At 44.3% G+C, this 26,165-nt stretch overlaps 3 non-coding genes across 3 annotated transcripts; all 3 read left to right on the top strand.

Annotated features, from left to right (window-relative positions):
- Positions 1-1,238: 1,238 nt before the first annotated feature.
- On the top strand, positions 1,239-1,321 carry TRNAL-CAG (transfer RNA leucine (anticodon CAG)). Its single transcript has one exon. It is a non-coding gene; the product is annotated as a tRNA-Leu (tRNA).
- Positions 1,322-15,411: 14,090 nt separating this feature from the next.
- TRNAL-CAG (transfer RNA leucine (anticodon CAG)) lies at positions 15,412-15,494 on the top strand. The gene has a single exon. It is a non-coding gene; the product is annotated as a tRNA-Leu (tRNA).
- A 549-nt stretch (positions 15,495-16,043) lies between these two features.
- Positions 16,044-16,116, top strand: TRNAR-CCU (transfer RNA arginine (anticodon CCU)). The gene has a single exon. It is a non-coding gene; the product is annotated as a tRNA-Arg (tRNA).
- The last annotated feature ends 10,049 nt before the right edge of the window (positions 16,117-26,165 follow it).

Genomic DNA, 26,165 nt, shown 5'->3' with positions numbered 1-26,165 from the left:
ACAACCTTTAACCCCAGAAATGCCAGTCATCAGCAGTGGTTCCAGACATTAACCCCACGTGTGCGAGTCAAACCCGCGCTGAGATCATGACAGTATAGTATTTTTATAGAATCTTTCTTTCTCTCTCTGTTTTTTCTCTCTCTGTTCTTTCTTTCTGTCTCTTTTCTTTCTTTCTCTCTGTTCTTTCTTCCCCTCTTTCTTTCTCTTTCTCTGTTCTTACTTTGAAAAGTAAAAAATTGTGAGATGTCTTGCAGAGGGATGCAGCAGTCTTGAAATTGCCAAACTTTTGAAGCGTGATCACCGAACAGTCAAGCGTTTCATGGCAAATAGCCAACAGGGTCGCCAGAAGCATGATGATAAAAGAGGCGCAAAATAACTGCCCATGAATTGAGGAAAATCAAGCTTCAAGCTGCCAAGATGCCATTTGCCACCAGTTTTGCCATATTTCAGAGCTGCCACATTACTGGAGTATCAAAAAGCACAAGGTGTGCCATAGTCAGGGACATGGCCAAGGTAAGGAAGGCTGGAAAAGGACCACCTTTCAATAAGAAACATAAGAAAACGTCAAGAAATAACTTAAGACTGATTTTTCTAAGGTTTTATGGACTGATGAAATGAGAGTGACTCTTGATGGGCCAGATGGATGGGCCCGAGGCTGTATCAGTAAAGGGCAGAGAGCGCCACTCCGACTCAGACACCAGCAAGGTGGAGGTGGGCTACTGGTATGGGCTGGTATCATCAAAGATGAACTTGTGGGACCTTTTCGGGTTGAATGAGCATGCTGCAGATTTTACCACTGCGTTAGCACAGCATTGCGGAATCCCATAGGATTGCATGGGATGCGTTTTTTGTGTTTTCACGCCGATTCCGCAGCGGAAAATTGCAGCAAAAACGCAAAAGAAAGTAACATGTGAACGCAGCCTAGAGTGTGAGTGTGTGAGAGTGTGAATTTGCTCCAAGGACCCTCAGGAGTTCTGCCAAAATGCCAACTTTGAGGGGTGGTTTTGCTGCTAAGAATGTTTCTTGGGAGAAATAACATATAACAAAACTCTATGTGTATCAAGCATTAGATCAAATAGTAGAATAATAAATGCTATTTAGTGTAAAATATATTTTCTTCCACAAAAACTCCAGGAAAACAAAAAACCCTCATAGGATAGCAAATGATCTATTCACCACAAGCAATCATCTGTCTTCTGTCTGGTTTGGAAACAGTTAATGCAAGTAAATGCATAGAAGTCAGGATGGCCGAGCGGTCTAAGGCGCTGCGTTCAGGTCGCAGTCTCCTCTGGAGGCGTGGGTTCGAATCCCACTTCTGACATCATTTCTTTTCTGTCATGAAATTGTACAGCTTCTCCCACAAATTGTCCAGTTGTCACACAAATATTTGTTTGTGAAACAACACCTGTAACCCTATCCCTGCCATTTATAAGTTATACCATAATGAGAATATCACAAAGCCTAACCCTTTCCATGCTGTGATCCGACCCCTTGTGTGGACAATCACGACCTGTCTGACCTCATTCCTTATATTAGAGAGCAGTTATATGTGCTCTAACAGCTGGAGCTAATGTACGGGAATATAGATATACAGCGCGTCACTACATTAGTGTAAACATAAGCCAGTCCCACCAGTCTCCTGTGCAGCTCGCTCCCTGGTGGCGTCTCCTCCTCTGTTACCAATGACTGACAGGTCTCTCCCCATAGACGCATGTAGAGACACATATCATTCAAGAGCAGCGAGCGGTGAGAAGCCGCAGAATCTTTTCCATCTTATTCATCACTCCATGTTCTTTGCTTACTTTCTGCTGAAAATTTAATGGGTGAAGAAAATGTGACTTTCTAGAAGTTGGGATCAAAGCAGGAGCCATCAGATCTTCAATCTCACACTCTCCTAAGTGACTGATTTTGGTTGTTTGTAATTGGTTGAAATATCACCCAGTTGTTCTGCAGAACACTACTGCGTCCGGTCAGTATGAGACTGACAAGTAGCCTGCCAGATCCACAATTCTGAAGGAACGTGCAGGAGACCCAGAAGCTATTGTCAGGCATCCATTTGCCATGAAAGCTCATCAGCACCCATGAACCAATGATGAAAGATTGGGCGCCCTCCATACGCCAAAATCCTCCTGTGATTCTGTCCCTATTAACAGTGGCATATGTGGGGTTAAACTGCTTCGCACCGTCAGGGCCGGGTTTAGGCAAAGTGGGGCCCTAGGCAAAGTTTAAAATTGGGCCCCAAATGATAACATATTGCACATCACACAGAAGCATTTCGGTTTTATTTACATGCGCTGAGTTCAGGCTGCTAAATGAGTGTGATCGACATTACTGAAATAGTTCAACACTTGTTTCCCGGCCTCTTTCCACCGGCTGAGGAACAATGATGGGGACAGAACGATCACTAATGGATCACTAAGGGTGTGTGCACACGTTGCAGTTTTTGCTGCGGTTCCACAGCGGATTTGGTCCTGCGTTTCTGCAGTAGTTTCCATGTGGTTTACAGTACCATGTAAACCTATGGAAAACCAAATCCGCCGTGCACATGCTGCCGAAAATGCCACGCAGATTTGCTTCCGTTTATTTTCCACAGCATGTTACTTCTTTTTTGCGGAACCGCAGCTGCAGTGTACATTCCGGGACATAAAAATCAATCAATCTCTCTCTCTCATCCACACTGCCAAACCACACTAGAACCTGCATCAAATCCGCTGTACACATGCTAGGAATCCGCAGGAAAAATGCATGTGTTTTACCCTGCGGTTTCTGCCAAGAGATATGGATTCTCTGCAGAAAAAGCCGCAGGCTAATCTGCAACGTTTGCACACACCCTAACAGATCACCATATAGTATCATGTTATCAGCAGCACATCTACAGTTTACACCCCATAGTCCTCCATACAATATAATCTGCCCCATAGTCCTCCATATAGTATAATATACTCCTCAGTCCTCCATATAGTATAATACACTACTGATAGCCCTCCATATATTAAAATACACTGCTCAGTCCTTCATATAGTATAAAACAATCCTCATAGTTCTCCATATAGTATAATTCACTGCCATAGTCATCCATGTAGTACAATTCACTTTCACTTCCCATAGCATAATGCACCCCATAGTTCTTCATATAATGTATTCCCCATAGTCCTCAATACAGTATAATGCAGCCCACATATTGTATAATGCAGCCACCCAATAGAGCATAATGCAGCCACCCCACAGAGTATAATGCAGCCCCACCATACAAAGTAAAGTAACCTGTTGTGAGTTCATTTTTCCCTTCACCGTTGAGGTCTGATGAACTCCCTCCTCTGGTGAAGGAAGGTAGTGAGGCTGATTACCAAACACCTGGGCAGCTAGATGATGACTGGGTGGCTGGAATTGAGGACTGGATATAAGGCAGCTGACGCCCTTCTGCCTTGCTGGTGATCCTGCTGGATTCTTGGAGACCAGTCTGATTCCTGCATCTCAAAGCTAAGTTTTTCTGCTCTGCTTTGTACACTTCAGTTTTGTTTTTTGTTTTGCCTTGTTTTTTGGGAGTTCTGCCATCCCCGGCTGGGGGTGAGCTGAATTCCATTTTTGTCTCTGATCTGTTGATCTTTTGCTCTGTCTTCAGAATATACCTGAGTGCTGATATAGTCTTTTGAAGCCTAGCGACTTCAGGGCCTGTTTTTCCTATCAGTCGGTTGGCACATTTTGGATAGGGTTTTTGCTGATGGCAGACAGCGGCTTTCCTATCCTGTCCTATTTAGTTAGCTTGGGCCCCATCATTTGCTCAACCTATCTTTCTATCTGTGTTAGTGTTTTCATCTTGCTTGACCATCATTATATGTTGGGGGCTGCCTATTGCTTTGGGGTCTGCTCTGGGGCAGTTTAGTTTTTCCCCTTTCTGTCTTTAGGCTATGTAGTTCTCTGGCTGTGATCGAGGGGTCTAGGGCACCGTAGGAACCCCCCATGGCTACTGCTAGTTGTTGTGGATAGGTTCAGGGGTCTGCAATCTGATAGCTGCCAACCTCTCTGGTTTTTGTGGACTTAGCTAGTATTTTGCTTTTTCCTCCTTCGGTGACTCATCATAACAGTAACCCCCATAGAATATAATGCAGCCCCCCTCTTATAGTATAATGCAGCCACCACTTAGAGAATAATGCAGCTACCCCAGAGTATAATGCAGCCACTCCCCCCACATAGCATAATACAGCCACCCAATAGAGCATAATGCAGCCACCCCACAGAGTATAATGCAGCCCCACCATACAAAATAATGTAACCCCATAGAATATAATGCAGCCCCCCTCTCATAGTATAATGCAGCCACCACTTAGAGAATAATGCAGCTACCCCAGAGTATAATGCAGCCTCACTCCCCACATAGTATAATGCAGCCCCTCCATAGAATATATGGCAACACCCTCATAGGATATAATGCAGCCCCTTATATAGTATAATGTAGCCCCTCCATAGAATACAATGTAGCCCTCCTCATATAGTATAATGCAGCCCCCATTGAATATAATAAATAGCCCCCCATAGAATATAATGTAGCCCCAAATAGAATATAATACAGCCCACCTCTCCAAATAATATAATGTAGTCCCCCACATTATATAACACAGCCTCCCCCTATTGAATATAATGTAAAATGTACCCCCCATGGTATATAACACAGCCGCATAGTATATAGCCCAGCACCACATGGTATATAGCCCAGCACCACATGGTATACAGCCCAGCCCACCATCATAGTATACAGCCTAGCCCACCATGGTATACAGCACAGCATGGTATATAGCCCCCAAGAATGGTATAATACAGCCCAGCATGGTATATAGCCCCCCCAGCATGGTATATAGCCCCCCCAGAATGGTATAATACAGCCCAGCATGGTATATAGCCCCCAGAAGGGTGTAATACTGCCCAGCATGGTATATAGCCCCCCAGCATGGTATGATACAGCCCAGCATGGTATATAGCCCCCTCCAGAATGGCATAATACGGTCCAGCATGGTATATAGCCCCCCCAGCATGGTATGATACAGCCCAGCATGGTATATAGCCCCTCCAGCATGGTATAATACAGCCCAGTATGGTATATAGCCCCCCAGAATGGTATGATACAGCCCAGCATGGTATATAGCCCCCCAGAATGGTATGATATAGCCCAGCATGGTATATAGCCCCCCAGAATGGTATAATACAGCCCAGCATGGTATATAGCCCCCCCCAGCATGGTATGATACAGCCCAGCATGGTATATAGCCCCCCAGCATGGTATCATACAGCCCAGCATGGTATATAGCCAACCCAGCATGGTATAATACATCCCAGCATGGTATATAGTCCCTCCAGAATGGTATATATTCCCCCCAGAGTGGCCCCACAGTCCAGTACTCACACTGATTTAAAAAAAAAAACACTTCTCACCTTCTCCTCGTGCCCGCGCTGCTGGCTGCTCCTGTCTCCTCCTGCTCTGTCTGGCACACAGTGAGAGCGCGATGACGTCATCGTGCCCCCGCTGTGACAGAGACAGAGCGGGGAATGATGTTAGAGGGAGCGTCAGCTGACGCTCTCTCCTCCATCACTGCCTCCTTCAGTGCGGCGGCGGGAGTCGGCGCTGGAGGCAGGCGGGCCACCCTGGCTCACAGGGGCCCCATAGCGGCTGTGTGATGTGCCGCTGGCTGGGTGCCCCTGGAGGAGCGGGGGCCCTAGGCAGCTGCCTAGTCTGCCTGCCCATAACGCCGGCCATGCGCACAGTGAGAAGATGGATCCTAGCAGTTACTACAGGAGCTTGGCTGTGTATATCAGTCAGGCTCCTGCACTTACACCCATGTCACGTCAGCAGAACCCTACAATTGGCTGCACTGTAACTATAAATGGAAAGTTTAGAGATTCACAATGAACTTCTTGTTTAAAATATATATAATAAAATCTTTTTCATGATATTCGCTTTATTGAGAGCATTTTTAAATGTAATGAAATTTATTATCATTTCCTTTCCCTTTCCATCTACATTTTCAAAAAATTCAATCACGTCTTCTTAGGAGCAGCAGCAATCCGGGTTTCTGCTTTTAAATTGTTCACCTGAGTGATGAAATCTGACAAAGAAATCCGGATAATGTGTCCAAACTGCGACCTCCAACCCCCTGTGGCCTAATGGATAAGGCACTGGCCTCCTAAGCCAGGGATTGTGGGTTCAAGTCGTATCTGGGGTGATTGGTGTTAATACAAGTGGTTTTTAATTTTTTTTCTTTTTCTTCCTACTTTTCTTTATGGTCTCCATTATGGTAAAGGTAATGTTTGTACTAAGAGTAACTTTCTTGAACTTTGCCAGTGATTGTCATTTATACACTATAAATCTCACTATAAATGGCTGTTTTTCATTTGCCATATGGTTCGCAACATATAGGCCTTATTAATGCTAATTTGTATGTCCTTTATAAATAGGCGCGGCTCACAGCATTCTCTGTGGTCGTGTCTTTAGGCTGCTCTGCATTATTACCCTGAGAGCAATGCCCCTTTTGTAAGAGACATATAAATTATTTTTAAAGAAAAATGCCCATATCTCAGGACCTGTATGGTGAAATAAAAAAGCAATAAATTCAGGGGAACGGTGGGAATAAAATAAGTGCAGAAACTGGCCAGTCCTGACCTTGGCACAGGTCCTCTTGAAGGCGTTTCCCTGTGCATTAAAATGTAGTATTTGGTCTGTTGTGATTATTTATTCCCTGACTTATCCTCTGTTGTATCACATTCAATACGCTATAATAACTTTCTATATTACCAATAGAAAAATTATTAATGTTTGGAACTGCTGGTGATATAACAATATAATTTTCAATTATTGGAACTTTCCTACACCTCAGTTTACACTGTTCAAAAACACAAGTGACCATCAGCCTAAATAGCTCATTTGGGAGAGTGTAAGACTGAAGATCTAAAGGTCCCTGGTTTGATTCTGGGCTTCCGCATAAGGAGAGGTTAACTTTATACATAATATTTTTACATTTTCTTTTTGCTTTGATTTTCTTGCAGGACTCCACAATTCATAGATAATAAACTCACATAATATTACAATCTTAAAAATAGCAATTGTGGTTTATAAATCTGTAACTTGTGAATCAGATACTGACATCTAGTGGCCATTATGACAACTGCAACATTTCAATACTAATTGTTACTTATATAAAACTAGATGGAGGCCTAATGCTATCGTATCAGGAGGGCGAAAATGTCACAATGGGGGCAGGCTTTGAGAATTTCTCCCCCCTTGTACTCATGCACTTATCTACTCTCTCTCTCTCCCCATCTGAATTCTGCTGAATTCTCATTTCAAAAGCAGTTTAAGCGGGCACCATCAATAAATAGTACAGAAATATAACCTAATGGGATCACCAAATTTACATAGAGATACTATAGATTCTAAATAGAAGAAAGACTATGCAAAGAAATAATTTAGGATCACCACACTGATAACTAGTAATTGTGAAAAAAATCATAAATTTTTATTGTACATCAGGTCATGAAACACTACACACAGTAAAAACATTTAAAAACAAAGCAAGGGACTATAGCAGACAAGAAGTCCCATAGTCCACAATATGTCCACCAACTGCCTGTGCAATCTACAAATAACATATAAATCACTATTTAGTAGTAGTATGCTGCTGGTTGTTCCATTTAGGTAAGACCATAGGTTATGTAGAGCAAAACCCGATAAACAGTGGTTATAGTATACTCAGGTAGAGTGTAATATCATATCAAGCATAATACCTGAATAAATGACCACACAAAGATTATGTTTAATCCTAATAGTCTGCATTGTGATTGCTATAAGTGTGTGCTAGAAGTGTGAAGATTAATTTAAGAATTAAAACCAGAAGGATGAATACAGACTGTGCCCTGCTACCTGCCACCATCGCACTCTAACAAGCATCTCTATTCTTCCGACAGGTATGTCCATCCACCCAGCTCTCCTGCTCTCCTGCTGTCTGTCTATGAAGGACACACAGTGCGTCACCCAGCTTTGCACATAGACTTGCCTCTGCACCTAGCATTCACATGGTATGTCCATCCACCCAGCTCTCCTGCTCCCCTGCTGTCTGTCTATGAAGGACACACAGTGCGTCACCCAGCTTTGCACATAGACTTGCCTCTGCACCTAGCATTCACATGGTATGTCCATCCACCCAGCTCTCCTGCTCTCCTGCTGTCTGTCTATGAAGGACACACAGTGCGTCACCCAGCTTTGCACATAGACTTGCCTCTGCACCTAGCATTCACATGGTATGTCCATCCACCCAGCTCTCCTGCTCTCCTGCTGTCTGTCTATGAAGGACACACAGTGCGTCACCCAGCTTTGCACATAGACTTGCCTCTGCACCTAGCATTCACATGGTATGCCTTTCAGCTAACCCCAGCTTACCCCAGTGTTATTTATGACCTTGTTTACTCTGGCTTGATCATATACATCTGGTCCACTCTTAATTGTCTGGCCAAGATGAGCAGAGACCACTCCTCTCTGCTTCACACCTGACTGCACTTAGTTGTACATATATTGCAGAGTACAAGTCTGCATAGACTTCAGTCTGCATTGTGATTGCTATAAGTGTGTGCTAGAAGTGTGAAGATTAATTTAAGAATTAAAACCAGAAGGATGAATACAGACTGTGCCCTGCTACCTGCCACCATCGCACTCTAACAAGCATCTCTATTCTTCCGACAGGTATGTCCATCCACCCAGCTCTCCTGCTCTCCTGCTGTCTGTCTATGAAGGACACACAGTGCGTCACCCAGCTTTGCACATAGACTTGCCTCTGCACCTAGCATTCACATGGTATGTCCATCCACCCAGCTCTCCTGCTCTCCTGCTGTCTGTCTATGAAGGACACACAGTGCGTCACCCAGCTTTGCACATAGACTTGCCTCTGCACCTAGCATTCACATGGTATGTCCATCCACCCAGCTCTCCTGCTGTCTGTCTATGAAGGACACACAGTGCGTCACCCAGCTTTGCACATAGACTTGCCTCTGCACCTAGCATTCACATGGTATGTCCATCCACCCAGCTCTCCTGCTCTCCTGCTGTCTGTCTATGAAGGACACACAGTGCGTCACCCAGCTTTGCACATAGACTTGCCTCTGCACCTAGCATTCACATGGTATGTCCATCCACCCAGCTCTCCTGCTCTCCTGCTGTCTGTCTATGAAGGACACACAGTGCGTCACCCAGCTTTGCACATAGACTTGCCTCTGCACCTAGCATTCACATGGTATGCCTTTCAGCTAACCCCAGCTTACCCCAGTGTTATTTATGACCTTGTTTACTCTGGCTTGATCATATACATCTGGTCCACTCTTAATTGTCTGGCCAAGATGAGCAGAGACCACTCCTCTCTGCTTCACACCTGACTGCACTTAGTTGTACATATATTGCAGAGTACAAGTCTGCATAGACTTCAGTCTGCATTGTGATTGCTATAAGTGTGTGCTAGAAGTGTGAAGATTAATTTAAGAATTAAAACCAGAATTGGAACTGAAGGTAACTGGACACAGTCACTGTAAACAATGTTTCTGTTTGTTTTCACTTTCACCCCAATAATCCTTCACTTTCTGCTAATTCCCCTAATCCCTACTCCTAGTAAGGAACTGTTCATCTCTTCTTCAATCCTCCCCATCCACCTCACCTCCGCCTCAAAACTGTTCCTTAACATACAATCCTCTGTCTCCAAACACAGACAGCCCCCTCATGCCCTCTCCTGCTCCCACCTGCTAACACTTTCTCTGCTCCTTCTCACTGCTGGTGATATCTCTCCAAATCCTGGTCCTCCTCACCACATTCCCACAGTCATTTCTACCTCCCATCCACGCTCTATCACAACCTTCCGTAACCTCTCCAACCTTATACCCATTCACCCAGCCCCCGCTTCCCCAGTCCCACTAACAGGAGCTCTGTGGAACGCTCGCTCTGTCTGCAACAAGCTTTCCTACATCCATGATCTTTTTGTTACTACCAAACTCTCCTTCCTCGCCATCACCGAAACCTGGCTCACCCCTTCTGACACAGCCTCTCCTGCTGCACTTTCGTATGGCGGCTTCCACCTTTCTCACACCCCCCGCCCCAGCAGCAAACATGGTGGAGGAGTTGGTTTTCTCCTGTCAGATACCTGCTCCTTCACCCCAATCCCACTGCCACCCTCTGTTACCCTCCCTTCCTTTGAGGTGCACTCTGTGCGCATCTACTCCCCCTCCAACCTCCAACTGGCTGTCATCTACCGCCCCCCAGGGCCAGCCACCACCTTCTTTGACCACTTCACCACCTGGTTACTTCATTTCCTTTCCGCGGACATCCCTACTATCATCATGGGCGACTTCAACATCCCCATTGACACTTCCCTCTCAGCTGCCACTAAACTTCTATCTCTCACTTCCTCCTTCGGCCTCACTCAATGGTCTTCTACAGCCACCCACAAAGATGGCCACACACTGGACCTCATCTTCACCCGCCTCTGCTCCCTATCTAACCTCTCTAACTCACCTCTTCCTCTCTCTGACCACAACCTGCTCACATTCTCTTCCCTCTTCACTCCATGTCTACAATCCCCACCCCACAAACTTTCACACCCTCGCAGGAATCTTAAACACCTTGACCTACACTCATTCTCCGAATCCCTCCTCCCTCTTACAGATATAAGTTCCTTACACAATGCGGATGACGCTGCCGCTCTATATAACACCACAATAGCTGTAGCTTCGGAATCCGCTGCCCCACTTACACATACCAAAACTCGCAAAATCAACAGACAGCCCTGGCACACCAGCCTGACCAAAGAGCTGAGGCGAGCTTCCAGGGCTGCTGAGCGCAGATGGAAAAGATCCCACTCCAACGAGCATTTCATCGCATTCAAACAGTCCCTCACTACTTTCAAGACCACACTCGCCACAGCTAAACAAACCTACTTCTCATCTCTCATATCCTCCCTGTCTCACAACCCTAAACAGTTATTCAACACCTTCAATTCTCTCCTCCGCCCCCAGCACCTCCTCCCTCCCCACTCATCTCAGCTGAAGACTTTGCCTCATTTTTCAAGCAGAAAATTGATAACATCAGGGACAGTTTTGGTCAACAACCCCCAGAGCCCTTCCTCCCGACTTCCCAGCCCTCCACCTTCAAAACCAACTTCTCCACCATTACAGAAGATCGACTCTCCACTCTACTCTCAAGATCACATCTCACCACCTGTGCACTCGACCCGATCCCATCCCACTTCATCCCAAACCTCACCACAGTCTTCATCCCAACCCTAACCCATCTCTTCAACCTATCACTAACAACTGGTGTTTTCCCCTCAAGCTTTAAACATGCCTCCATCACACCTATCCTCAAAAAGCCCTCTCTTGACCCATCCTCTGCATCTAGCTATCGCCCTATATCACTTCTCCCATACGCCTCCAAGCTACTGGAACAACACGTCTACCTTGAACTGTCCTCCCATCTCTCTTCTTGCTCCCTCTTCGACCGCTTACAATCTGGCTTCCGGTCACACCACTCCACTGAAACTGCCCTTACTAAGGTCACCAATGACCTCTTAACTGCCAAGAGCAAGCGACACTACTCTGTCCTCCTCCTCCTGGACCTGTCGGCTGCCTTTGACACAGTGGACCATTCCCTATTATTACAGACCCTCTCATCCCTCGGCATCACAGACTTGGCCCTCTCCTGGATCTCATCATACCTAACAGACCGGACATTCAGCGTCTCCCACTCACACACCACCTCCTCACCTCGCCCCCTATCTGTCGGAGTCCCACAAGGTTCAGTCCTAGGGCCCCTGCTGTTCTCTATTTACACCTTTGGCCTGGGACAGCTCATAGAATCTCATGGCTTTCAGTATCATCTTTATGCTGATGACACACAGATCTACATCTCTGGACCAGATATCACCTCCCTACTAAGCAGAATCCCTCAATGTCTGTCCACTATTTCATCCTTCTTCTCCACTAGATATCTGAAACTCAACATGGACAAAACAGAATTCATCATCTTTCCCCCATCTCACGTGACCCCCCCTACGAACCTATCAATTACAGTAAATGACTGCCCACTCTCCCCAGTCCCACAAGCTCGCTGCCTCGGAGTAATCCTTGATGCTGATCTCTCCTTCAAACCACATATCCAAACCCTTTCCACTTCCTGCCGACTTCAACTCAAAAATATTTCACGCATCCGTTCATTCCTCACCCAAGAATCTGCAAAAACCCTAGTCCATGCCCTCATCATCTCTCGCCTTGACTACTGCAACCTCATGCTCTGCGGCCTCCCCTCAAACACTCTCGCACCCCTCCAATCTATTCTAAACTCTGCTGCCCGGCTAATCCACCTGTCCCCCCGCTATTCCCCAGCTTCTCCCCTCTGTCAATCCCTTCACTGGCTCCCAATTGCCCAGAGACTCCATTACAAAACCCTAACCATGACATACAAAGCCATCCACAACTTGTCTCCTCCATACATCTGTGACCTCGTCTCCCGGTACTTTCCTGCACGCAACCTCCGATCCTCACAAGATCTCCTTCTCTACTTCCCACAATCGCATACAAGATTTCTCTCGCGCATCACCCCTACTCTGGAACTCTCTACCACAACATATCAGACTCTCACCTACCATCGAAACCTTCAAAAAGAGCCTGAAGACCCACCTCTTCCGACAAGCCTATAACCTGCAGTAACCACCGATCGACCAAACCGCTGCACGACCAGCTCTACCCTCGCCTACTGTATTATCACCCATCCCTTGAAGATTGTGAGCCCTCGCGGGCAGGGTCCTCTCTCCTCCTGTACCAGTTATGACTTGTATTGTTTAAGATTATTGTACTTGTTTTTATGTATACCCCCCTCACATGTAAAGCGCCATGGAATAAATGGCGCTATAACAATAAATAATAATAAATAATATTAATAGTCAGTGGCTCTAGCAGATCAAAGGTGAAGTACTAAGAGATGCACTAGCCCTGATTAAAGTATAGCCATACATCACCATTTCCCTGTCAGGGTAAGTATCAAAGTCCTGTCACCCAGTCATCTCAGTCAGCAGTCAGACAGGCAGCCCATCAGGTGGCATAGAGAAACCCACGCGTTCCGACACACAGGGTGTCTTCCTCAAGGTGAATTCTCCCTTCTGTGCTCTCTTCTTTGACCTGTCTTCCCCATGTGCTGTCCCCCTTCTCTGCTGTCTCTCTTCTTCCTGTGCTGTGTTCTCCCCTCATGTGATGTCCTGTTTGAGCTGTCTGCCCCCTGTGCTCTGTCTCTCTCACCCCTGTGTCTGACCATGTACAGTGTGAGTGTGTGAGTGTGAATGTGAGTGTGTGACAGTGAGTGTGTATGCATGTGAGTTTGTGAGTGTGTGTATGAGTGTGAGTGTTAGCGTCAGTGTGTGAGTGTGTGAATGTAACTGTGAGTGTTAGAGTGGGAATGTGAGTGTATGAATGTGAGAGTGTGAGTGTGTCATTGTTTGACTGTGACTGTAAGGGTCAGTGTGTGAGTGTGGGCATAAGAGTGTGAGAGTGTGAGAGTGCGATTGTGAGTGTGTGAGTATGACTCTGAATGTGAGAGTTTGAAAGTGAGTTTGTGAGTGTGTGTGTGTGTGTGTGTGTGAATGTGAGTGTGAGAGTTTTAATGTGAGTATGTGAGTGTGTCAGTGTATGAGTGTGACTGTGAGAGTGCGAGTGTGAGAATGAGTGTATGTGAGTGTGAGCTTGAGTGTGTGAATGTGAGTGTAAGAGTGAGTGTTTGAGTGAGTAGGTGTGACTGAGAGAGTGTGAATGTGAGTCTGTGAGTGTGAATGTGAGTGTGTGTGTGTGACTGTGAGAATTTGAATATGAGTGTTTATGAGGGTGACTGTGACAGTGTGAGAGTGAATATGTGAGTGTGGGTGTGAGAGCGAGTGTGTAGGTGTGTCTGAGAGAGTGTGAATGTGTAAGAGAGTGTGTGAGTGTGTGAGAGTTTGTGAGAGAGTGTGAGTGTGTGGGTGTGAGAGTGAGTGTTTAGGTGTGTAGGTGTGGCTGAGAGAGTGTGAATGTAAGTGTGTGAGTGTTTGTGTGTGAGAGTGTGAGAGCGTGAGTGTGTCAGTGTTTGACTTTGTGAGTGTGTGAGAGTGTCTGAGTGGGAGTGTGAGATTTAGTTTGTGGGTGTGAGAGTGAGTGTCTAGGTGTGAATGTAAGCGTGTGAGTGTAAATGTGTAAGTGTGTGTGAGTGTGTGAGTGAGTGTGTGGGAGTGTGTAAATGTAACTGTGAGTGTTAGAGTGTGAATGTGAGTGTGTGAGTGTAAGAATCAGTGTGGGGGTGTGAGAGTGTGAGTGTGTGAATGTGATTGTGAGAGTTTGAATGTGAGTGTGTGAGTGAGTGTGAGAGTGTGTCAGTGTATGAGTGACACTTTGAGTATGAGAGTATGAGTGTGAGAGTGCTAGTGTGATAATGAGTGTATGTGAGTGTGAGTTTGAGTGTGTGAATGTGAGTGTAAGAGAGTGTGTGAGTGTGAGTCTGTGAGTGTGTATGAGAGTTTGAATGTGAATATGTGAGTGAGTGTGAGAGTGTATGAGTGTGACTGTGTGAGTGTTAGTGTGAGAGTGAGTGTGTGAGCTTGAGTGTGTGAATGTGAGTGTGACTCTGAGTATGTTTGCAAGTGTGACTGCTGGTGTGAGAATGAGTGTGAGTGTTAGTGAGAGAGTGAATATGTAAGTGAGAGTGTGTGAGAATGTGAGTGTGAGAGTTAGTTTGAGAGTGATTGTGTGGGTGTGAGTGTGTATGTGTGTCTGAGAGAGTGTGAATGTAAGTGTGTGAGTGTATGAGTGTAAGTGTGTGAATGTAACTGTGAGTGTTAGAGTGTGAATGTGAGTGTAAGTGTGTCAGTGTTTGACTTTGACTGTAAGTGTAAGGGTCAGTGTGTGAGTGTGGGCATGAGAGTGTGATTGTGTGAGTGTGTAAGTGTGACAGTGAGTGTGAGAGTGTGTGTGAGTGTGTGAGTGTGAATGTGCGTTTGTGAGTGTATGAGTGTGAGTGTCTGCGGGTATGAATGTGTGTGTGTGTGTGTGTGAATGTGTGAGTGTGAGTGTGAGAGTGTGAGTTTGCACCAAGGACCCTCAGGAGTTCTGCCAAAATGCCAACTTTGAGGGGTGGTTTTGCTGCTAAGAATGTTTCTTGGGAGAAATAATATATAACAAACCTCTATGTGCATCAAGCATTAGATCAAATAGTAGAACAATAAATGCTATTTAGTGTAAAATATATTTTCTTCCACAAAAACTCCAGGAAAACAAAAAACCCTCATAGGATAGGAAACATTTCTTTTTACCACAAACAATCATCTGTCTACTGTCTGGTTTGGAAACAGTTAATCCACACAATACTCTGCAGAAGTCAGGATGGCCGAGCGGTCTAAGGCGCTGCGTTCAGGTCGCAGTCTCCTCTGGAGGCGTGGGTTCGAATCCCACTTCTGACATCATTTCTTTTCAGTCATGTAATTGTACAGCTTCTCCCACAAATTGTCCAGTTGTCACACAAATATTTGTTTGTGAGACAACACCTGTAACCCTATCCCTGCCATTTATAAGTTATCACGTAATGAGAGTATCACAAAGCCTAAAGGTCCCGTCACACATAGTGAGATCGCTGCTGAGTCACAAGTTTTGTGACACAACAGCGATCAGTGACCGGCCCCCCTGCTGGTATCCCGCTGGATTCACCGTTGCCGCCAGGACCCCATCGAGACCATGAGGAAACACCGCCACCACCAGGATCCAGGACGCCATCCTCTCCAGGACTTCACCAGACTCCCTTATGTACCACGGCCTTGGAGTCACCACCTGCATCCAGGAATCTAACTTCGGATGTTGTCGGACTGATAAGTCTAATACCCCTGAATTCCTTGCCTTATTTACCGTCACCTATTTTTCCCAAGTTCCAAATTCCCTCCAATACGAGTTTCTGCTTTTAAATATTTCAACTGAGTGATGAAGTCCGGATAATGTGTTCACTCAGCCACCTCTGAGCCCCAGTGGCCTAATGGATAAGGCACTGGCCTCCTAAGCCAGGGATTGTGGGTTCGAGTCCCATCTGGGGTGATAGGTGTTAGTAGAAGAGTTTTTTTTTTATTTTTCTTCCTACATTTCTTTATGGTCTCCATTATGGTAAAGGTAATGTTTGTACTAAGAGTAACTTTCTTGAACTTTGCCAGTGATAGTCATTTATACACTATAAATCTCACTATAAATGGCTGTTTTTCATTTGCCATATGGTTCACAACTAGTGTTGAGCTTTCCGATACCGCAAGTATCGGGTATCGGCCGATATTTGCCGTATCGGAATTCCGATACCGAGTACCGATACTTTTTTCATATCGGATACCGGAATCGGAAGTCCAAAATGCAATGAGCCACTTTTATGGCTCTGATTGGCTGCCGAAATGACGTCATCATGATGCGCTGTCTGTGCGCATCATGATGCGCCATCAGTTCGGGCCTTCGGGCTGGCTGTGCCGACTGTCCGGGGGTCTGTACCGGCCTGCCGGTGGTCTGTGCAGGCTCCGGGGGTCTGTGCCAGCCTGCCGGGGGGCTGTGCTGGCCTGCCGGTGGTCTGTGCAGGCTCCGGTAGTCTGTGCCGGCCTGCCGAGGGGCTGTGCCGGCCTGCCGGTGGTCTGTGCAGGCTCCGGTGGTCTGTGCCGGCCTGCCGGGGGGCTGTATATGTATGTATTGTATGTAGTATATATGTATGTTGCATGCATGTAGTATATATGCAGTATATATGTAGCATGCATGTTGCATGCATGTGGTATATATATGTAGCATGTATGTACCATGCATGTAGTATATAGCATGCATGTAGTATGTATGTTACATGTAGTATATATGTAGTATGCATGTTGTATGCATGTAGCATGTAATCTTTTTTTTTTTTTACATTCAACACATTAGCCGGATGATGGGACTACTACTGTCCCATCATTGGCTAATGTGTCAATCACTGTCATGGTAGCAGGCATCGCCCGATGGGACTTGTAGTCCCATCGGACGATGCCGGCACAGCCCCCCGGAGCCTGCACAGTCCACCGGCAGGCCGGCACAGCCCCCCGGCAGGCCGGCACAGACCACCGGAGCCTGCACAGACCACCGGCAGGCCGGCACAGCCCCCCGGCAGGCCGGCACAGACCACCGGAGCCTGCACAGACCACCGGCAGGCCAGCACAGCCCCCCGGCAGGCCGGCACAGACCCCCGGAGCCTGCACAGCCCCCCGGCAGGCCGGCACAGACCCCCCGGCAGGCCAGCACAGACCCCCCGAAAGGCCCGTACAGACCCCAGAGAGGCTGTACAAGGCAAAAATAGGATTTTTCTTATTCCGATACCGGAAGTCCCATAGACTTGAATGGGACTTCCGGTATCGGAATCGGCGATACCCGATATTTTTTTTAGATCGGCCGATACCATCCGATCCGATACTTTTAAGTATCGGACGGTATCGCTCAACACTATTCACAACATATAGGCCTTATTAATGCTAATTTGTATGTCCGTTATAAATAGGCGCGGCTCACAGCATTCTCTGCGGTCGTGTCTTTAGGCTGCTCTGCATTATTACCCTGAGAGCAATGCCCCTTACGTAATAGACATATAAATTATTATTAAAGAAAAATGCCCATATCCCAGGATCTGTATGGTGAAATAAAAAAGCAGTAAATTCAGGGGAATGGTGGGAATAAAATAAGTGCAGAAACAGGCCAGTTCTGACCTTGGCACAGGTCCTCTTGAAGGCGTTTCCCTGGACAGTAAAATTTCGTATTTGGTCTGTTGTGATTATTTATACCCTGACTTGTCCTCTGTTGCATCACAATCAACATGCTATAATGACTTTCTATATTACCACTAGAAAAATTATTAATCTTTGGAACTGCTGGTGATATAACAATATAATTTTCATTTATTGGAACTTTCCTACACCTCAGTTTACACTGTTCAAAAACACAAGTGACCATCAGCCAAAATAGCTCAGTTGGGAGAGCGTTAGACTGAAGATCTAAAGGTCCCTTGTTCGATCCTGGGTTTCGGCATAAGGGAAGGTTATTTAATACATAATATTCTTACATTTTCTTTTTGATTTTCTTGCAGGACTCCACATTTCTTAGATAATAAAGTCACATAATATTACAATCTTAAAAATAGCAATTGTGGTTTATAAATCTGTAACTTGTGAATCAGATACTGACATCTAGTGGCCATTATGACAACTGCAACATTTCAATACTAATTGTTACTTATATAATAATAATAATAATTTTTATTTATATAGCGCCAACATATTCCGCAGCACTTTACAATTAAGCGGGGACATGTACAGAAAATAAATTCAACACAAGTTAAGACAATTTAAACAGTGACATTAGGAGTGAGGTCCCTGCTCGCAAGCTTACAATCTACAAGGAAATGGGGGGGGACACAGTAAGTGAAAAGGGCTTGTTATTTCAGGTCTGACAATTGTAATAAATAGGGATTTTCATATAAAGCTGCATGATCCGGTCATCAGCCCGTGTGTTTAAGTGACATAGTCAAGTATCAAGTGCAGTTATCGTGTGCATGGAGGGTGTGGAGACAGATGAATAGTAGGGGGCAGATTCAGAATAATATTTGGAAGGAGGGAACAGGGCAAAGTTAATTTACTGAGTAGTTCATGTGGTAGGCTTGTTTGAAGAGATGGGTTTTCAAAGCACGCTTGAATAGGTTGGGGCTAGGTATCAGTCTGATCGTCTGGGGAAGTGCATTCCAGAGAACTGGTGCAGCACGAGAGAAGTCTTGGAGATGGAGGTGCGAGGTTCGGATTACAGGGGATGTTAGTCTTAGGTCATTTGTAGAACGGAGGGCACATGTAGGGCGATAGACAGAGATGAGAGAGGAGATATATGGGGGTGCAGAACTGTGGAGAGTTTTGTGGGTGAGAGAGATGAGTTTATACTGGACCCTGTGGCGAATAGGTAACCAGTGTAATGACTGGCACAAAATGGAGGCATTGGTGAAGCGGCTGGACAGAAATATGACCCTGGCTGCCGCATTCAAGATGGATTGGAGAGGAGAAAGTTTAGTAAGAGGGAGACTGATCAGAAGAGAGTTGCAGTAGTCCAGACGAGAATGAATAAGAGCGACAGTAAGAGTCTTAGCAGTTTTAAAGGTGAGAAAAGGTCGAATTCTGGAGATATTTTTAACCCTTTTGCACCAGAGACTGTTTTTGCCTTTGTGACCGGGCCAATTTTTTCAATTCTGACCAATGTCAGAGGTCAAAACTCTAGAAAGCTTCAACAGATCCTGCTGATTCTGACAATGTTTTCTCGTGACATGTTGTACTTCATGATAGTGGTAACATTTATTAGATATGACTTGCACTTATTTGTTAAAAAAATTGAAATTTCGCAAAAATTTAGAAAATTTTGCAATTTTCAAACTTTTAATTTTTATGCCCTTAAATCAGAAAGTCATATCACACAAAATAGTTAATAAATAACATTTCCCACATGTCTACTTTACATCTGCACAATTTTGGAAACATCATTTTTTTTAGGACATAATAAGGGTTAAAATTTGACCAGCGATTTCTCATTTTTACAACAAAATTTACAAAACCATTTTTTTAGGGACCACCTCACATTTGAAGTGAGTTTGGGGGGTCAATATTACAGAAAATACCCAAAAGTGACACCATTATAAAAAATGCACCCCTCAATGTACTCAAAACCACATTCAATAAGTTTATTTACCCTTCAGGTGCTTCACATGAATGAATGGAATGTGGAAGGAAAAAATAAACATTTAACTTTTTTCATAAACATTTTAATTCAGAACCATTTTTTTTTTTATTTTCACAAGTGTAAAAAGAGAAAATGAACCACAAACTTTTTTGTGCAATTTCTCCCGAATACGCCGATACCCCGAATATGGGGCTAAACTACTGTTTGGGCACATGGCAGAGCTCAGAAAGGAAGGAGTGCCGTTTGACTTTTTCAATGCAGAATTGGCTGGAATTGGGATCGGATGCCATGTCACATTTGGAGAGCCCCTGATGTACCTAAACAGTGGAAACCCCCCATAAGTGACTCCATTTTGGAAACTAGACCCCTTAAGGAGCTTATCTAGATGTGTGGTGAGCACTTTGAACTCCCAAGTGCTTCACAGAAGTTTATAACGTAGAGCCATGAAAATAAAAAATCATTTTTTCCACAAAAATGATCTTTTAGCACCCAATTTTTATTTTCACAAGGGTAACAAGAGAAATTTGACTGAAAAAGTTGTTCTCCAATTTGTCCTGAGTAGAGTTGAGCGACTTTTGTTTTTTTAGGGTCGCGTTTCGTTTCGTGAAACCCGACTTTTCCAAAAGTCGGGTCGAGCAAGATCGTCCGATTATAGGGAAAAGTCGGGGTCGTCCCGAAACACGAAACCCAATGTAAGTCAATGGGGAATAAAAGTCGGCAGTGAGAGGACAGGAAACACACCTACAGTGCCCATTTGAATGCCAAAAGCATCAATTCTTCTTACTTAAGCTTGTCAACCTTAATTAACTTCATAATACAAGTTATGCACTGAAAAATGGTGGTTATTTGGCTAAAGTTGTGTGGGGGGGAGGGCTGGCTGCAGGTTTTCATGTGCCCTGGGCGAAAGAGCGCCCCTTTAACACATACCACAACTCATCATGCTCCGATACGGCAGAGAAATAGCGGTATAGTACAACGAAAAATACCTCACTTTTTACATCTCATGACGAGGCCCATCTATTTCTCCATACAGAATCATTGGTCCCATATAATGTTTGAAACAGTATATGATGAGCTCCACATAATGCTACAGTATATGTTGGTCCCCATGGATGAAGCTCCACTGTCTTATGGGCCCAAATAATGCTCCAAACATAATGGGCCCCATTTCTAATGCTCTAGTGTATAATGGGCCTTGTAAATACTGCTCCAGTGTCTGATGTCCACCTTTGGAATGTTCTAGTGTATGGTGGGCCCCATCTATCATTCTCCAGAGTATAGTGCTCCCCAAAAATTGCTGTCCCAACATTGAAAACAATCTAATAAGTCTCCTCGCTAGGGAATCCCTGTACTTGTCTGGATTCCTCGTCGTCCCCATCTTCCATCTCACTGTACAGTATTTCAACTTTGCAAGTGCTGTGATCCTGAGCAAGCAGGGGGGGCCCACTCGTTGGCGACGGCACTGGCACAGGGCCCCTGATAGTACGGTGGTGTGTCTGATGGCGGGTGGGCCGAACCTGCACTTTCATCTGCAGCTTCCTCTTTGTCACCGTGTAAGATGGAACTGTATATGGGAAGGGTAACCTGAGTTTCATCAGGGTCAGATTCAGGTCGTGTAGCGTGCGAGGGGAATGTAGTGGTCTGGGTCAATGTACCAGCAGATTCATCGAGCAGTGGCTGGGCATCAGTGCACTTGTGTCGCCCCCAGGAGTACGGTCGCCACAGTGGCATTACCTTCTTCCTAGGGAGTGTGATGTCATGCTTGGGAGCAACGAACGATCTCTCTAGCAGGTTAACTGATTGGGCGGCGTTATTCTCACGAGTCATGACCCTCCAAACAGCGTTCATGAAGGCAAAGTGTTTGTTTTACGTGGGCAGTATGGTTGCAAAGCTGAACCTTAAAGGAATGTCTAGAAGGGCAGCACCAGGAGTGGAGCCTACGGTTAAATTCGACTCCACCTGGGAAACCTCAACCATGCCAGCTACAGAACAGATGCACACATTGCAAGCTTAATTCCGTTAACGAACGAGACTCCGTCATGCCCCGCGGTCCGAGTCCGGCTTACTAGAGGGACACGTGAGGCTCTGGCACATGAGATTGGCCAATAACTGGTGTGTCATGCCCTTACATGTCCGTGGCTGCATGTGAGCCAAACTGAAAAGGCCAGCGTTTGTCGCTTACAGGTGCAGATAACCCGCTGAACAACGTTAGTGATGGGGATCACTGATTACAATTATTACCCGCGAACAATGATTTCCCAGTAAGTGCAGGTCAACCGCAGTTCCGGAATTAGGCCTAACCGTCATTCCTGAAAAAATGAAAAACTTACGTGTGCAAACCACAGGTGCTGTAGCTTGCTTAACAGCTCGCCAGCCGTTCTCACGCCCAGTATGGATTACACGTGATTGCACAAAAGTGAGAAAGGGTACCGTATCCCCAGATAACATGTATGGATAGCGTACACATTCAAAATATATGTCTATACATCAGGAGGCAGGCTCAGACGGTGTTAGGCCCAGTATGGATTGCACGTGATTGCACAAAGGTTAGAAAGGGTACCGTATCCCCAGATAACATGTATGGATAGCGTACACATTCAAAATATATGTCTATACATCAGGAGGCAGGCTCAGACGGTGTTAGGCCCAGTATGGATTGCACGTGATTGCACAAAGGTTAGAAAGGGTACCGTATCCCCAGATAACTGGGAAAGCCATCCAGTCTGGCCTAAGCTGTTACAAGTGGTTCAGCCGCTCGACCCTTATTCACATTCACGCCACTTGGCAAGTGAAAAGGTTTTAAATACTAGAGTAGGGACTGTCCCACAAGGGTTGCCGTGACGTGGCGGGATGGCTTGTACATTATTTTGATCAAAATTATGTTTACTAAATACCCTTATCATTATTATTATTATTACCTTTATGCATTATTTGCAGTATATTTTTTACTTTTAGTTCAGGATATTTGTGTTTTTTGCTTTGTTTTCTCTGGTTAATGGTCATGTGTTAATATGCACTTACATTGTGCATACACATTAACTTACTTTTCTCAGTTCAGATTTGTTTTTTATTCATTTCATTGTGCATTCAGTGCATATATGGGTGTGACCGCCCTCTTTCTGAGCTGGGAAAGCCATCCAGTCTGGCCTAAGCTGTTACAAGTGGTTCAGCCGCTCGACCCTTATTCACATTCACGCCACTTGGCAAGTGAAAAGGTTTTAAATACTAGAGTAGGGACTGTCCCACAAGGGTTGCCGTGACGTGGCGGGATGGCTTGTACATTATTTTGATCAAATTATGTTTACTAAATACCCTTATCATTATTATTATTATTACCTTTATGCATTATTTGCAGTATATTTTTTACTTTTAGTTCAGGATATTTGTGTTTTTTGCTTTGTTTTCTCTGGTTAATGGTCATGTGTTAATATGCACTTACATTGTGCATACACATTAACTTACTTTTCTCAGTTCAGATTTGTTTTTTATTCATTTCATTGTGCATTCAGTGCATATATGGGTGTGACCGCCCTCTTTCTGAGCTGGGAAAGCCATCCAGTCTGGCCTAAGCTGTTACAAGTGGTTCAGCCGCTCGACCCTTATTCACATTCACGCCACTTGGCAAGTGAAAAGGTTTTAAATACTAGAGTAGGGACTGTCCCACAAGGGTTGCCGTGACGTGGCGGGATGGCTTGTACATTATTTTGATCTAAATTATGTTTACTAAATACCCTTATCATTATTATTATTATTACCTTTATGCATTATTTGCAGTATATTTTTTACTTTTAGTTCAGGATATTTGTGTTTTTTGCTTTGTTTTCTCTGGTTAATGGTCATGTGTTAATATGCACTTACATTGTGCATACACATTAACTTACTTTTCTCAGTTCAGATTTGTTTTTTATTCATTTCATTGTGCATTCAGTGCATATATGGGTGTGACCGCCCTCTTTCTGAGCTGGGAAAGCCATCCAGTCTGGCCTAAGCTGTTACAAGTGGTTCAGCCGCTCGACCCTTATTCACATTCACGCCACTTGGCAAGTGAAAAGGTTTTAAATACTAGAGTAGGGACTGTCCCACAAGGGTTGCCGTGACGTGGCGGGATGGCTTGTACATTATTTTGATCTAAATTATGTTTACTAAATACCCTTATCATTATTATTATTATTACCTTTATGCATTATTTGCAGTATATTTTTTACTTTTAGTTCAGGATATTTGTGTTTTTTGCTTTGTTTTCTCTGGTTAATGGTCATGTGTTAATATGCACTTACATTGTGCATACACATTAACTTACTTTTCTCAGTTCAGATTTGTTTTTTATTCATTTCATTGTGCATTCAGTGCATATATGGGTGTGACCGCCCTCTTTCTGAGCTGGGAAAGCCATCCAGTCTGGCCTAAGCTGTTACAAGTGGTTCAGCCGCTCGACCCTTATTCACATTCACGCCACTTGGCAAGTGAAAAGGTTTTAAATACTAGAGTAGGGACTGTCCCACAAGGGTTGCCGTGACGTGGCGGGATGGCTTGTACATTATTTTGATCAAAATTATGTTTACTAAATACCCTTATCATTATTATTATTATTACCTTTATGCATTATTTGCAGTATATTTTTTACTTTTAGTTCAGGATATTTGTGTTTTTTGCTTTGTTTTCTCTGGTTAATGGTCATGTGTTAATATGCACTTACATTGTGCATACACATTAACTTACTTTTCTCAGTTCAGATTTGTTTTTTATTCATTTCATTGTGCATTCAGTGCATATATGGGTGTGACCGCCCTCTTTCTGAGCTGGGAAAGCCATCCAGTCTGGCCTAAGCTGTTACAAGTGGTTCAGCCGCTCGACCCTTATTCACATTCACGCCACTTGGCAAGTGAAAAGGTTTTAAATACTAGAGTAGGGACTGTCCCACAAGGGTTGCCGTGACGTGGCGGGATGGCTTGTACATTATTTTGATCAAATTATGTTTACTAAATACCCTTATCATTATTATTATTATTACCTTTATGCATTATTTGCAGTATATTTTTTACTTTTAGTTCAGGATATTTGTGTTTTTTGCTTTGTTTTCTCTGGTTAATGGTCATGTGTTAATATGCACTTACATTGTGCATACACATTAACTTACTTTTCTCAGTTCAGATTTGTTTTTTATTCATTTCATTGTGCATTCAGTGCATATATGGGTGTGACCGCCCTCTTTCTGAGCTGGGAAAGCCATCCAGTCTGGCCTAAGCTGTTACAAGTGGTTCAGCCGCTCGACCCTTATTCACATTCACGCCACTTGGCAAGTGAAAAGGTTTTAAATACTAGAGTAGGGACTGTCCCACAAGGGTTGCCGTGACGTGGCGGGATGGCTTGTACATTATTTTGATCTAAATTATGTTTACTAAATACCCTTATCATTATTATTATTATTACCTTTATGCATTATTTGCAGTATATTTTTTACTTTTAGTTCAGGATATTTGTGTTTTTTGCTTTGTTTTCTCTGGTTAATGGTCATGTGTTAATATGCACTTACATTGTGCATACACATTAACTTACTTTTCTCAGTTCAGATTTGTTTTTTATTCATTTCATTGTGCATTCAGTGCATATATGGGTGTGACCGCCCTCTTTCTGAGCTGGGAAAGCCATCCAGTCTGGCCTAAGCTGTTACAAGTGGTTCAGCCGCTCGACCCTTATTCACATTCACGCCACTTGGCAAGTGAAAAGGTTTTAAATACTAGAGTAGGGACTGTCCCACAAGGGTTGCCGTGACGTGGCGGGATGGCTTGTACATTATTTTGATCAAAATTATGTTTACTAAATACCCTTATCATTATTATTATTATTACCTTTATGCATTATTTGCAGTATATTTTTTACTTTTAGTTCAGGATATTTGTGTTTTTTGCTTTGTTTTCTCTGGTTAATGGTCATGTGTTAATATGCACTTACATTGTGCATACACATTAACTTACTTTTCTCAGTTCAGATTTGTTTTTTATTCATTTCATTGTGCATTCAGTGCATATATGGGTGTGACCGCCCTCTTTCTGAGCTGGGAAAGCCATCCAGTCTGGCCTAAGCTGTTACAAGTGGTTCAGCCGCTCGACCCTTATTCACATTCACGCCACTTGGCAAGTGAAAAGGTTTTAAATACTAGAGTAGGGACTGTCCCACAAGGGTTGCCGTGACGTGGCGGGATGGCTTGTACATTATTTTGATCAAAATTATGTTTACTAAATACCCTTATCATTATTATTATTATTACCTTTATGCATTATTTGCAGTATATTTTTTACTTTTAGTTCAGGATATTTGTGTTTTTTGCTTTGTTTTCTCTGGTTAATGGTCATGTGTTAATATGCACTTACATTGTGCATACA

This window comes from Dendrobates tinctorius, unplaced genomic scaffold (genome assembly GCF_039654945.1).
Source record: "Dendrobates tinctorius isolate UK_male_01 unplaced genomic scaffold, ASM3965494v1 ptg000018l, whole genome shotgun sequence".
Lineage (NCBI taxonomy): Eukaryota > Metazoa > Chordata > Amphibia > Anura > Dendrobatidae > Dendrobates > Dendrobates tinctorius.
This window is presented reverse-complemented; position numbering and strand designations above follow the sequence as displayed.